This window comes from Capra hircus, chromosome 4 (assembly GCF_001704415.2).
Source record: "Capra hircus breed San Clemente chromosome 4, ASM170441v1, whole genome shotgun sequence".
In the NCBI taxonomy this organism is placed as follows: Eukaryota; Metazoa; Chordata; class Mammalia; order Artiodactyla; family Bovidae; genus Capra; species Capra hircus.
The window spans coordinates 64,474,519-64,490,596 of record NC_030811.1 but is presented as its reverse complement, the minus strand read 5'-3'; positions in this window follow the sequence as shown (position 1 = coordinate 64,490,596).

The window sequence follows — 16,078 nt, the reverse complement described above, 5'->3', positions numbered from 1 at the left end:
ATCTAAATAACAGTAAGCAGAGATGATAAAGGAAAGAATTTCAGGAATAGTACACTATTACTAGTCATTTATTTACATTAAAATTTATCAGGTTAAGACTGTTCAAAGAAATAGCTTTATTAGCATCTTTTATTGCTTCTCTCTTATATCCTAAGTCAATGTAGAGAAGGTGGAAAGTAAGTGTATTTTTCCATAGTCTCTCTCTTTACATTTTATTGCCAAGGATAAACTGGAAATTAAATGCTTTTAATATTCTGATAAATATTCATTTATATGATGTTTATAGGTAGTTTCAATTTACTGAAAAGGTACTAGAGGACATGCTGAAATTCTTACAGATTTATAAAGTAAGAAAAAGGTTTTTTAAAATAAAAATGAGCCAGCGAAATCTAAATGCTATTGAAGGACCTACTACCCTCAAATCAGATCAGGAGGGTTGGCTTTGGACATGGCTTGAATTGGAAGTGAAGATAAGAAGATATAACAGAGTTAGAGAATAAAATAGAAGATTAATCTGAAAATAAAACTGTCTTCAATAATTCTTTAGTTCTCTGAATAGAAGCCTATTGAAACACTTCAGAAAGATTTGATAAATCTTGACAAGATGAAATGTAATTGTTTCTTGCTTAAAACAATATTTTAACTATTTTTATAGACTGGGGATGAAAGTGGAGATTATTAGGGGCTTCTGCTTCCTATGCTAATGCATTAGTTATCTATTGCTGAGTAAAAAAATTATAATACAAAGACGCTGGCCAAGGCTGGGTTCTCACCTGGTGATTCAATTAGGGAAGAATCCATCACTCATGTGGTTGTTGGAAGTATTCACTTCCTTGCAAGTTATAGGATTTATGGAAGCTGACTTGTTTAAAAACCACAGGTGGAGAGAAAAAAAGTCAGCTAGCCAGACAGATTCTAACATAACATAACATAACATAATCATTAGACTGACATTCCTACACATTTGCTATACTCTATTGGTTAGAACCAAGTAAGTCACAGGTCCAGGAAAAGGAGGCAATCACACCAGGAAATGGAGGTCATGGGGGCCACCTTAGAGTCTTTTTGCCACAGTCTACCCTCGGGAATCAATAATTCACATCTCTTTCCTTAAAAAACTAGGAACAAAATCATCATATGACCCAGCAGTACCACTTCTAGGCAGATATCTTGAGAAAACCGAAATGGAAAAAGACACATGTACCCCAGTGTTCATTGCAGCACTATTTACAATAGCTAGGACATGGAAGCAATTTAGATGTCCATCAGCAGATGAAGGGATAAAGAAGCTGTGGTACATATATACACAAAGGAATACTACTCAGCCATAAAAAGGAACGCTTTTGAGTCAGTTCTAATGAGATGGATGAACCTAGAGCCTATTATACAGAGTGAAGTAAGTTAGAAAAACAAATATTGTATCTTAACACATATATATGGAACCTAGAAAGATTGAAGGCAAAAAGAGAAGGGAGTGGCAGAGGATCAGATGGTTAGACAGCATCACTGACTCAATGGACATGAATGTGAGCAAACTCCAAGAGATAGAGGACAGAGGGGCCTGGCATGCTACAGTTCATGGGGTCGCAAAGAGTCAGACACAACTTAGTGACTGAATAACAACAACAGCTTTAGAATCCTTGTCAGAGATCTGCTTCCCGCTCTAGTCTGGGCCAGGTCTATGAACACTCCCCCGTCCCAGGTTTTTCCCCTCCTAAAGAGTCCCACCTATGAAAAACAGCTGCATCTCTTTGGAGCATCAGATTAACTTAATCTGCACTCTACACTGTAAGATTCATTAAATCATTTATTCACTCAACTAATGTAACTTCTGTTGCAACCTTCTCTCCTCAACCCACAGAAGTGGATTTCTCTCCAAATTAGGTTTTGGGAAATCTAGGAGGTGAAGGATAAAAACAAAGGGATCTTCACAAAGGAATGAAAACCTTGGATTTCAAAGTACATCTCTCCTGACACACAAAGCATGATTTTTCTAAGTGGTACCCTCCTCAAAAATAGGAGTTCTATATTTGAGTCTCTGGGATTAAGTTCTGTATTTGAACATCTGGGTGTTTTCCTGAGCATATGAACATGTCATCCCAATGCACTTTGAAGATGCAGTGCTTTAATCAAGCTGATTGTAAATTATGAAAGTATAAAAACATTTTAGTATAGGAAACACTTGACATTTCAAAATAATGGCTTTTGTTAATTACTGCTTCTATAGAGTGAGAGTAAGGTCTCCAGTGGAAACTTAATATCATAGAGGAAACAGGTTTACCAGCTTGAAAATTAGTATCAACCCAATTCAGAGAGAAACAATGCATCTTACCACATACTGCACTGAGAATATGACATTCTTGAAAATCTTGGTGTGTGGAAGAAATTTCATATTTACAGCCAACATTACTGTAAAATAAGTGAAAATATTATTAATATATTATTAACATTTTTATTATTAAAACATTATAACAATAGTATTTAACTTATATGCAGAGTATATCATGAGAAACGCTGGGCTGGAAGAAGCACAAGCTGGAATCAAGATTGCTGGGAGAAATATCAATAACCTCAGATATGTAGATGACATCACCCTTAGGGCAAAAAGTGAAGAAGAACTAAAGAGCCTGCTGATGAAAGTGAAAGAGGAGAGTGAAAAGGTTGGCTTAAAGCTCAACATTCAGAAAACAAAGATCATGGCATCGGGTCCCATCACTTCACGGGAAATAGATAGGGAAACAGTGGAAACAGTGTCAGACTTTATTTTGGGGGGCTCCAAAATCACTGCAGATGGTGACTGCAGCCATGAAATTAAAAGACATTTACTCCTTGGAAGAAAAGTTATGACCAACCTAGACAGCATATTAAAAAGCAGAGACATCTAGAGATGTGTAGTCAAGACTATGGTTTTTCCTGTTGTCATGTATGGATGTGAGAGTTGGACTATAAAGAAAGCTGAGTGCTGAAGCATTGATGCTTTTGAACTGTGGTGTTGGAGAAGACTCTTGAGAGTCCCTTGGACTGCAAGGAGATCCAACCAGTCCATCCTAAAGGAGATCAATCCTGGGTGTTCATTGGAAGGACTGGTGTTGAAGCTGAAACTCAAATACTTTGGCCACCTGATGCGAAGAGCTGACTCATTTGAAAAGACCTTGATGCTGGGAAAGATTGAGAGCAGGAGGAGAAGGGGATGACAGAGGATGAGATGGTTGGATGGCATCACCAACTCAATGGACATGGGTTTGGGTGGACTCCGGGAATTAGTGATGGACAGAGAGGCCTGGCGTGCTGCGGTTCATGGGGTCATAAAGAGTCGGACACGACTGAGCGACTGAACTGGACAATAGTACAGATATTCAAAAATAGATAGGGTTCATGTTTGGGAATGCATGTAAGAATTAAAGATTTTAAAATTTAAAAAAAATAAAAAATTAAAAAAAATAGATAGGGAAATAGGTAATCCTACCATCTTAAAAAATTTACAAATTATTTTATATGTTTCCTTTCCGTCTTCTCTACGTAATTGTATACAGCTTTAACAATAGCCTGCATTCTATTTCATGTACTTATTTTTCACTTATTTAAGGCGTTTCTATGTTGCTATGTTCACGATCATTTCTTCTAATTGCATAGTCTAACCAGTAGGTCCACTCAATTTACCTATTAAGATATTACTGTGGGTTATTTTTTTCTTCCAATTTTTTTTCCTGTTATTGATAATACTACAAGGAACATCTTCCTCAACAAGTTTTTCCTTTTATTTTAGCTTAATTTGGTAGAATACATTCAATAAATTGACTTGCTTGTTAAAACATTACAAATCTTTTCATGGCTCTTGGTTTCTGTTACCACACTGCCTTCCCTGAGGGCTGTTATCACTTATCTTCCCACTTGCAAGGTATAAAAAATATCATTTCATTGTTTGTGCTCAATCATTTCCTTTGAGTAGAAAAATAACTTGTTCTGCCTTTTAATTTCATTCTATGATTACTATCAACCACAAACCCATTTTTACTGTTTCCTTAATATTTCTACTTCATTTTGGAAAGAAATTTTATTTTTATTTGCCAATTATCCTGGAGTAAAACTATTTTGCTTATAACTGAATGTTCTTTTCATATGTCATCATTAGCCCTGATTACAGACAATAAAATACTTTTCTCTATCATTTCTTTGGTGGTACAGTTTTTAAGAGCAATTGAATCGTCAGCTAGAACTGCCAAATATAAAAATCCCTCACAACATATCTAACAATATTTTTAAACCGTAATGGATGAGCAAAATCAGTTCTTTATTTTAAATCACCACCTTTATTACTCTTAACAGGACTCTACAGGACTCCTCCAGAATTTCTGCTATTCCTTCAGGGCTAACTTATGCCATTATTCCATAAATGTTTCTTATAATAAAACTCAGTTTTTAAAAACAATGTGAAAACCTAAGAGGTTATTAAAAAAACTTCAACATCAGTGACACATTAATATAAATCAGTTCAAATCCTTATAATTTATAAGGATTATAATTTTTAAAAAATACATTTAACAAACATAAAAATTACAGTTAACAGTAAATATGGCTCAGACAGTAAAGAAACTGCCTGCAATGCGGGAGATGTGGGTTCGATCCCTGGGTCAGGAAGATCCCCTGGAGAAGGGAATGGCAACCCCCTCCAGTATTCTTGCCTGGAGAATCCTATAAACAGAGGAGCCTGGCAGGCTCAGTTCACGGGGTTGCAAAGAGTTGGACATGATTGAGTGACTAGCACCCTTTTTTTTTTTTTCATACTTTCAAACACAAATGCATCACATAGAAAAAATTATGAAAATGAAAAATAAGCATTTATGTTAGTTTCATTTGCAAGCAAGTATTATCTCCATGTCTACCCATAGGAAACATCATCACTGCAAGATAGGAAGATGACAGATTCTAGATTCAGAAAAACTGAGTTCAAATTCTGCTCTGCCAGTTAGCAGGAACTGAGGGAATGCAAACTTGTTAATCCACATCTGTTTCTCATCTACAAAATAGAATAATATTCCTCTGCACTCAGCACAGGGAGCTTTGCATACCTTTATTTAACCCACATTTTTACAAGATTGCTTTCAGGCAGAAATTTTAGGTTCCACTTTACATGTGGATCTCTGACTTTTCTATTTAAACAATGACCTCCTCTTACATTCTAGACTTCCTTTCTCCCGTTATCCATTGTTCTCCATAGCACAGCTCACACTCTGATACACCATTTATGTTTATGGTCTGCATTCTGCCACTAGAAAGTAATCTGGAGAGCCAGGATTTTGCTTTTTTAACTTCTGTATCTTCAGCCCTAGAAAAGTATGCTCATAGATATTTGCTGAATAAATATACTATGATACCACTCTTAAGCCGGGTTTCTTATAGCATTTTTCTCTTTTATAATTTCTTCAAAAAATTATTTTATAGGAGAAATATATTCTAATTTATGATAAATCTATTTTTCACTTGTTGTCTAATCAGTAATGAGAGAACATTTTTGACTGGGAAAACTTTAGCATTGTGCTTGAATCCCTCCTACACATATTTAAAGTGCTATTTCTTTGAAACTAGAATGTCAAATCTATTTTTTCCAATTTATTTTAAATTGAGAATCAACATGAAATTATCAAGACATTAGATTGTGCGTTCAGTAAAGTCTCTGGGCATCATGTTGAGCCCTTGGTGGAATTCTCCAAGCTGGACCTCAAAGTCTAACTCAGCTTGAATCTACAGAGCTGAGAGTCTTCATATCCAATGTACATATTATCCTGTAAAGTTATAAAAAGAGGCAACACATTTTGGTCTTATAAATCTATGTGGGAAAAGAGATGCAAGAAGTTTTCTCATGTGGTTGACTAGGAATGACCTCTTTGAAAATAGCTAAATCTGTCGCTTAGCTCTGCCACTTATTAGCTGTGTGACTTTATTTAATAAAGTATTTAATTCCCCCGAAGCCTCACTTTCCACATTTGTATGTGCCCTCCAAGAATGGAACCTCCAAGAATGGAAAGCCCTAGTCCTGTAGAAGGCCTGTAATCAAATTCTGCTGACCTTCAAAGTCAGATTCCCTGGGGATTCCCAGTTCCTTTGCCAGATCCCCAGGCTGGAATGCCTGACGTGGCACTCTGAACCTTCACAATGTGGGAGAGTTTTTTTGGTAAGTTTGTTGGTCGCCCACCCGGTGGGTATGGGGTTTGATTTCATCATGATTGTGCCCCTCCTACCTTCTCTTTGCAGCTTCTTCATCTTTGGACATGGGGTATCTTTTTGCGGTGGGTTCCAGCGTCCTCCTGTAGATGGTTGTTACACAGCTAGTTGCAATTTTGCTGCTCTCACAAGAGGAGACGAGCACATGTCCTTCTACTCCACCGTCTTGAACCAGAAGTCAGTTTCCTCATTTGTAAAACAGCAAATGTAAATGACAAGCTTTACCTTGTGAGGCTGTGAGGATGCAACAGAATCAGCAAGGGAAGTAACTAGCACAGTGCCCTACATAGAGGAGAAGCTCCAAAAACCACGCCCTTCCCGCTGTTCCTTTCAGACTCAAGCAGTGGAATGACTGCAGAGAACTGAGTGTGGATCCACTTTCCCTCATTACCAGCTTCTTGACTTTAGGCTCATTACATTCAATACAATCACTCTGGGCTTCCACTAACCCACCTGTAGTAAGTTACTGGGGTTCCTGCCAGTCTCCTAGGTCTCTTGTGAGAACTAAGTGAGATAATTTACATGCAGTGCTTAGCATTTGGCCCCAAACATGCCTAGTGCTCAGGGAAAAAGTTTATTTTTAGTAGTAATAATAATACAAATAAAATGTAAGTATAATAAAATGATGTTGAAGAACAGTCAGAAGAGCTAATTTCTCCCTAAGCTTATAATTTTCCCCTAAACATACTTTATGTGTCCATGCATGCTAAGTTGCTTCAGTTGTGTCTGACTCTTTGTGATCCTATGCACTGGAGTCCACCATGCTCCTCTGTCCATGGGATCTTCCAGTCAAGAATACTGGAGTGGGTTGCTATGTTCTCCTCCAGGGGATCTTCCCTACCCAGGGATCAAACCCACATCTCTTATGTCTCCTGCATTGGCAGGGGTTTCTTTACCACTAGCCCAACTGGGAAGCCCAAGCTTACTTTATCAGACACAAATTTAATGGAAAAGAAGAATTCAGTTCTTAACAAAAGTCTCTCATTTAATTATTTGAGAGTGATATCTTTGTTTTAGGAAATATGGAAGACTTTTCAAATTCTCAACATAGAATATACATGCCTATAGAATATACATGACCTCGACATAGAACATACAGCAGCAACAAAGCAAAAAGTAGCATAAAATATTCAGAAAAATGGTTTATGGTGATGCCTGATAGGAACCAAATAATGTGTTATGTTTTCTAGGCTGGAGTAGTTTATGGATTTTACACAATGCCATGGAAACTGCTGCTGGAAATTCATGACGGTCATAAAAAGGTGCACGATACTCCTACAACGTTCACCTTATTGAAAATTCTAAGCAATAGCCCCAGGTTCACCTTTGGTATGGAGGCCATCCTTGAGGCATTTGTTAATTGCTAGATGACTTTCTTGTGGAGATTCAGGTTCTGGAGAGCAATTGCTAAATCAAAATAGCCCTCATAGAACTGGAAGAAAAAAATGGTGTCAAAATACTTCAGGTTTTTGTGGTTTTGTTTTTGCTTTGTTGTTGTTTTAAGTAGCAAGATTTTGGCTAAGTTTAAACTATAAAACAGAAGCTTTTTCTGCCCTCTTACCGATATCATCCATGTCAGGGAATCAGCCTTAGGCTCCCTAGTGCCACTGAGAGAGAGAGAGAGAGAGAGAGAATGTGTGTGTGTTAGTCACTCAGTCATGTCTGACTCTTTGTGACCCTATGGACTGTAGAACACCAGGCTCCTCTGTCCATGGGATTTCCCCAGGCAAGAAATCAAGAATACTAGAGTGGGTAGCCATTCCCTTCTCCAGGGGATCTTCCTGACCCAAGGATCGAACCCACATCTCTTAAGTCTCCTGCATTGGCAGGGAGGTTCTTTACCATCTGAGCCACCAGGGAAGCTCCATGCCACTGACATCAGTTCAAAGACACATAAGTCAAAGCAACCTCATGTCATGTTTTATATATAGATCCCTACATGGTACAGCTCCAAACTCTCACTAGTCTAGGAGTCTGGTGGTTTGAAATGGCAGACACATCCTTTTATAGTATGCACTAGCTTACAGTTCCAGAGAAGGCAATGGCACCCCACTCCAGTACTCTTGCCTGGAAAATCCCATGGACGGAGGGCCTGGTGGGCTATGTCCATGGGGTCACTAAGAGTCAGACATGACCGAGGGACTTTACTTTCACTTTTCATTTTCATGCATTGGAGAAAGAAATGGCAACCCACTCCAGTGTTCTTGCCTGGAGAATCACAGGGACAGGGGAGCCTGGTGGGCTGCCGTCTCTGGGGTCGCACAGAGTCAGACATGACTGAAGCGACTTAGCAGCAGCAGCAGCACCTTACAGTTCAGTTCAGTTGCTCAGTTGTGTCCAAGTCTTTGCAACCCCATGGACTGTAGCACATCAGGCCTCCCTGTCCGTCACCAACTCCCAGAGTTTACTCAAACATATGTCCATCAAGTCGGTGATGCCATCCAACCATCTCATCCTCTGTCATCCCCTTCTCCTGCCTTCAATCTTTCCCAGCATCAGGGTCTTTTCAAATGAGTCAGTTCCTCACATCAGGTGGCCAAAGTATTAGAGTTTCAGCTTCAATATCAGTCCCTTCCAATGAATATTCAGGACTAATTTCCTTTAGGATGAACTGGTTGGATCTCCTTGCAGTCCAAGGGACTCTGAAGAGTCTTCTCCAACATCACAGTGCAAAAGCATTAATTCTTCAGCATTCAGGTTTCTTTATAGTCCAACTCTCACATCCATACATGACTACTGGAAAAACCATAGCTTTGACTAGATGGACCTTTGTTGGCAAAGTAATGTCTTTGCTTTTTAATATGCTAAGTTGGTCATAGCTTTTCTTCCAAGGAACAAGTGTCTTTTAATTTCATGGCTGCAGTCATCATCTGCAGTGATTTTGGAGCCCCCAAAAATAAAGTCTCTCACTGTTTCCATTGTTTCCCCATCATTTGCCATGAAGTTATGAGACTGGATGCCATGATCTTCATTTTCTGAATGTTGAGCTTTAAGCCAACTTTTTCACTATCCTCTTTCACTTTCATCATGAGGCTCTTTAGTTTTTCTTTGCTTTCTGTCATAAGGGTGGTGTCATCTGCATATCTGAGGTTATTGGTATTTCTCTCGGCAATCTTAATTCCAGCTTGTGCTTCATCCAGCCCGGTGTTTTTCATGATGTACTCTGCATATAAGTTAAATAAGCAGGGTGACGATATACAGCCTTGACATACTCCTCTCCTGATTTGGAACCAGACTGCTGTTCCATGTCCAATTCTAACTGTTGCTTCTTGACATGCATACAGATTTCTTAGGAGGCAGGTAAGGTGGTCTGGTATTCCCATCTCTTTCAGAATTTTCCACAGTGTGTTGTGATCCACACAGGTAAAGGCTTTGGCATAGTCAATAAAGCAGAAGTAGATGTTTTTCTGGAACTCTCTTGCTTTTTTGATGATCCAACGGATGATGGCAATTTGATCTCTGGTTCCTCTACCTTTCCTAAATCCAGCTTGAACATCTGGCAGTTCACAGTTCATATACTGTTGAAACCTGGCTTGGAGAATTTTGAGCATTACTTTGCTAGCATGTGAGATGAGTGCAGTTGTGTGGTAGTTTGAGCGCTCTTTGGCATTGCTTTTCTTTGCAATTAAGACACACATTTTCTGTATGTTCCTGGATACTGTGGAAGTTTTTGTCAGTCAGTTACCTCCACCCGCCAATCAGGAGATGTGGGTTCGGTCCCAGCTCCAAATAAAGAAAGATGTTCTTTAAAAATCTCTTCCTTTGGTCTAGGGTCTCCCTCTGTTCTGTGACATTGGCACAAGTCAAGGTACAGCCCACCCTCTGAAACTGCAGTTTCCATGCCCACAGATCTACACTGTATTTACAACTATGTACATACCATTTACATTGTATTATGTAATATAAATAATCTGGAGATGATCTGAAATATATGGGAGGATGTTCATAGATTATAAGCAAGCACTATGTCATTTTATGTAAGGGATTTGAGCAGTCGAGCATTTTGGTATTGGGTAGGGGACCAGCCCCCTGTGGAAATCAAGGAAGGACTGAATAAGTTAGTCAGAAGAGAGCCTAAGGCTTTAAACTGACTCTCCCTATTGTTCCAAAGCCACATGGAGACACATTAGAAAGAGGAGGGACCTGTATCTGGCTCAGACCTCCAGGCCCATTTCAGAAATCATCTCAGGTGGGAGACACTCAACCACTCTGTACCTCGACTTTCCCACCAAGATGATGAAATGAACCAGGATGCACTGCTGAGGGCCTTCTCACTGCTAACTTCATGTGGTTGCCTGACTTTGCTGATGCTTAAGTTCTGGGCAAGATTTCTAAGGCTTGACTCTAAAACACTTAGAGAAGCAATCATTCACTCTTTCTGAAGTCAAAAATGAATAAAATTTTCAATGTCTTATTAACATCTTATTACCTTAATAAGATATCTTTTTAAATCAGATACCAGCAATGAAACAAAATAAAATTTAAAAACAAGTAAGACAAAACAAAGCATAGCAATATCCACTGCTACTGATACTTACTATTTATAATAGTTTGTGGAAGTCACCAAATCTGTATTTCTTCATTCTCCTCCATTTCTCTGAAAGACTTATATCCCATGCTCATCTTTGGGGAAAGTCTTTCATGGGTGGGGTCTTAGCCCTATCCTCATTCTCCATCCCCTTTTCTTATTGCTTCTGACTTCTCTTCTACTTGCCCCATTTTAACTCTGCATTTACCATAAAGCTCAACTCCTTCTCCTCTGCTCTTCTTTCTGTATATTCACTTTCTTGGGAAAAAAAAAAATCATACTTTCTCATCTATTATCCTACATTTTCTGTTGTAAAGATTTTTCCAATCCACATCCCCAGTGCAGGTTCTGCCCTGATCACTTACATCTGTCTCTAGGACAGATATTTATATATCCTGACATCATGTCATTCCAACATGACCAAAATTAAATCGTTTCCTCCTTCTCCCTTTGCCAAGAAAAATCCAGGCTAGATCTCTCTAGTTCTTTCATTTTTATTAATAATACTGCTCTTCTCTCAAGCTATTAGACTCAAAAGCTTTGGTTCTTTTTTTTTTTTTTTTTTTTGTATTCTGTTGTGATTAAAGGGGAGTCAAACTACCTATGTTTAAATCTCAGCATGGCCACTTGCTGGCTTTAAGACCCCAGAAAGCTATTAAACATTTCTGTGCCTTAGTTTCCTCATTTGTAAAATGGGAATGGATAACAATGAGAAGTGCAAGAAGTAAATTCTAAACATGCTAACATATTTAGCATATGCCTTATAGCCAATGCATAAAAAAGGCAGAGATGTCTAAGCGACAGCTTAACTTTTTGAGGTATCATGAAAGGCAACCATGATCTCTGAAAAATGTCCCTTATCACTGTGAGGAATAGAAAGCCAGGTTGCAAGGAATTCTAAATCTGACCAACAGTCCAACAATTCAACAAGCAGGGTTTTTTCAGGTAAGAATATTTATTCAAATGGTAGTCAGGCCCAAGATGGTTTGGGTAATATGTTCTAAAATAATTTTGGCTAATAACTTTTTACTTAAGCATGACAATTTCCATTTTTATTGTTTTAAAATATTTCCTTCAGATATCACTGCCAATATATTCTCAGAATAACATTTGTGGAAACCAATTATTTGCAAACATGTTGAATTTCACTGTCTGAAACGACAGCTTTAGTACAGATAAAAAAAATTCCTCTAAATATGTGCTACCTAATAAATTTAAATGAGCTTGTTATTCTTTCTTAAAACACGAGACCAACAAAATTTATGGTATTTAATAAAAGTGAGGCATTCAAAATCTCCAACTAATACTTTTTAGTAATTAATGGCTTAGACAATGATTTGTCAAAATTGTCTAAACCCAATTTGGTGGTAGGAGGACTGGAAGAGACTTATTGGGGAAAATGCCTTGGGGCTAATTTCTGCTTTGTTATAGCATGTTCCACAGAGCTTTTGAAAACCAATCTTGGCTCTTAAGTACAAAAATTCCATCTTTGCTATTGAGCTCAGGATAAGTGGGTGGCTTTCTAAGGAGGAGGAGCACCACTCAGAGGCTAAGAGAAGTGTGGGTTGGCAACATTAAGGGCATCATCACAGAAGAGCCTCAGATAATGCTCTCAAAGTGCACATTCAAGCACTTGGCATAGCTTTACTTCTACCTCTTCAATATCTTTAAGAGAAAGAAAATAAGTTAATCAGAAGAGTTATTTAAGTCTGAACACGTGAATAAATGAAAATCATCTAGAGCCAAAAAAAAAAAAAAAAACCCACAAAAAAACCAAAACCAGTGAGTGCTTGTAAAATCAGCCATTTTAGTGTCTCCGCAAGAAAGACAACAGGGTTTGATGAGACTTCTTCTCACACTCAGGTTTCAAGTCATACTGATGAGCATGCCATTTTCAGACACTGCCATGAATCAAGTTTTTCTCAGATGTTTTCCTCCCCCTGATCTAAGGCACTGAGTTTCAAAGTATCACAATGAAATAAGAATCTTTTTACACATTGCTTTCTTGCTTGCAAGTCACACCATCTTACTTCTTAGTTATTCCCTTTTGCAGTCAGAAAAACAGTATTAAAAGAATCCCACATGTGCTTCTGTGATCCCCACATTAAAATTTGCCTGTGTTTTAAATTCAGGCTTTTCTCAAATCTTAAAAGAATGAAATTCATTAATAAGGTGATATACTTGGCAGCTCAGGCAGTAAAGACTGCCTGCAATGTGGGAGACCCAGGTTCGATCTCTGGGTCGTGAAGATCTCCTGGTGAAGGGAATGGCTGCCCACTCCAGTACTGAGAATTCCATGGACAGAGCAGCCTATGGGCTTCCCCTTCTATGGGATTGCAGAGTTGGACACAACTGAGTGGGTAACACTTCCATAGTTATGCTAACTGCTCCTCACTGCCCATTGAAATTGCACAACCTGGGGAACATCTTCAGAGATTCTGATGTACAGTCAGGGCATCTGAAATTTTATAAGATCCCCAGGTGGGTCTAATGTGCAGCCCCTGTTGATAAGCACTGCTCTGGCAAAGTTTGTATATTTATCCACCTCATTAGGTTGTACACTCTTTGAGCAGAGCGGATAGATTAGGTTTTAGTTTCTATTTTATTCTATTCTTTGCACAGACAAATCCAACAGAATGAGGCTGCATAAATATTTAACAAAGGCCTAATGATGACACTGATCCAGTCTCACTAGCTGTGCTGAATCACAAACAAACAAACAAAAAAAAACCCTACTTTGTATTCACAGCCAAGTACTTCTTAGAATAATAATAAACAAAACTCAGTGATGAAAATCATAATACACAGTTTACACTTTTCATTCCAGAAATTCAACTCTATTTTCAAAAATAATCTTATCACCACCCAAAATCAGACTCTTTGCTAAGAAGTTAAAAATTACCAGTTGGGCCAAAGGAATATCAGGGCTGGGTATCTGGTATATTTCTACTTGGTTTAGAATGTCCACCAGTTTCGTGTAATATTCAACAACGTAAAACTGGAGGGGAAAAAATCTAATACATTATCTAGCTTCAGTTCAGTTCAGTTCAGTTGCTCAGTCGTGTCTGACTCTTTGCGACTCCGTGAATCACAGCACGCCAGGCCTCCCTGTCCATCACCATCTCCCGGAGTTCACTCAGACTCAGGTCCATTGAGTCCGTGATGCCATCCAGCCATCTCATCCTCGGTCGTCCCCTTCTCCTCCTGCCCCCAATCCCTCCCAGCATCAAATTCTAGCATTTGATGGCAGAGCCTTATTTTAAGAGCAATAAGAACTTTTGGCTTCACTGTCTAGTCTTAATGTGACTAGATCAGAGTTTATTCCAAATGATATCTTTCTGATATTAATATACATAATTACTTTTCTTAAAAGAGATTGCAGCTCTTGTATTACATTTTGAGATATTATTAAGTAATTTTTCTGGTTTAAAAATTGGTTTCTTCCCGGCTTAATACCTGCAGATTCTTTTGCTGTTTCCAGCTCAGTACTGCTGCATTTAAAAGGTTAACACATCCGCTAGTACAGAAATTAAAGGACCCACAACTTCTAACTCACTCAAGCTAGTCAGCTTTGCCTCCAACAACTTTTTCTAGTAGTTATCATGATACATTGTTTCCAGTTGGCTTTGTCTGGAGAATGAGTTAAAGTTTCTGCTTGGATTTGAAATCTGGCCTCACTCCTTGGAAACTGCAGGTTCTTTAACCTCTCAGCTGCCTCAGTTTCTTCATCTGTACACTAGTGAAAAATACTGCCTACCTCACATAGGTAATTGAAGAAGTTCTATCAGTGCTAATTATCATCATTGTGTCTGGTTGTCTCTGCCATTGCTTTTCATTTTTACTTGTTTAGAGGAAGTGGAGGTGAGGAACCCTACCATTTGCAACTCCATCCAGCTTACAACATAGCCACATAGGAGTAGCAGTCCATCTTTTCTAATTTGTTGACCCCTCTGATGCGGGGACTGTAATTTTGGTGTGGCCTGGTTTGCCAAAGCAAAAGTAAGGCACAGGGGAATTTCTGGCATTCATTTCCCAGAGACTATAAGTTACACACACACCCACAAACGCACATGCACACAAACTTACATGCACACCCCTTTTTGGTGGACAATGAGGAATAAATATGAGAGCAAGCCTGAGGCTGGGAGGCCACCTGGAAAACTAGTGCAACCACCTCTTTGCATCTAAGGAAGTGGGGGTGCAGTTGCAGAGACTAGTATAGAAACCAGAAAATGATGTACTTATAGCAGCCAGAATCTGAACAGTACATTTTACGTTTTTGATACATCCATGTTTCTCAGGACACTGGGAACTGGGCTATAATCTCAATGATCCACAGGGCAAGGAGGGCTTTGTGGGAACTGGGACAGAGGAGCCCGGCCCAGCGTTGGCGCCTTCCCACCGCAGCCCCACTAGCCCAGTGCAGTTACTTTCATCCAGGAGCACTTGCACTCACTGATCAGAGCCCTGCGCAGCGCCTGGAGAGCCGCGTTCTACAGCTGGGACTGCCTCACCCACCGCTCTGTGCTGAAGACCAGCTAGACCAGGACTTCTGACCCCTTGGGGCTGGGCCTGAGGACAGCCAGAGCACAGAAGGCTGAGGATGCGAATGGAAGGCAGTCATTTTCACATCTCCCTCCTGAGCACCTTTATCAGCGTCACAGAGGAACCCTGAGGACCAACTCACCTGGCGAGAAGGGGAGGGGCAGACCCTGAGAAAGGACGGTGCCCCTCTAGGAGGCCACCTAGACCCAAAAGGCAGAGCCTGCGAGGCTACCCTGAATTCTTTGAACAAAAACTCTTTCCTTGAAGCACATCCGGACCAATATTTCCACTTATTAGCCTACTGGTGCCCTCTTTTCTATTAATAATGAGACAAATTATTGTTGTTTCCTTGTTAATTTTTACCTTTGCTTCTTGCTTATATTCTTGAGCTTGTGTCCAAGAACGGCTTCTCCCTCGCTCCCTGTGAGCCTCTAGATGGAGAGCGCCAGTGAAAGGCTTCTGCCCACGTTGCTAAGCCACGCCCACTCCCCGCCCCCACCGCCAGAGGGCGCTGGTGGAGGACGGTAGCCCCGCCCAGACCTTTGGGAACCTCTTTGAATGGTGAGTTTGTTTTCAGCCAGAACTACTACCGATAGACTCATGTTTGCCTGAAATTTTTCACTGTAGTTATACAGTCTTAAAATTCACCTACAAGCGCTAAGCTTTCTATTTAAGATGCAATTGGTCTTTTTTACCCAAATTGGATGTGTTCAGTCACATTTTTTTCTGAAAGGCTAAGACAGCCGTTTCAGAGGGAAGCTCAGGTACTGTAATCAGAGAACT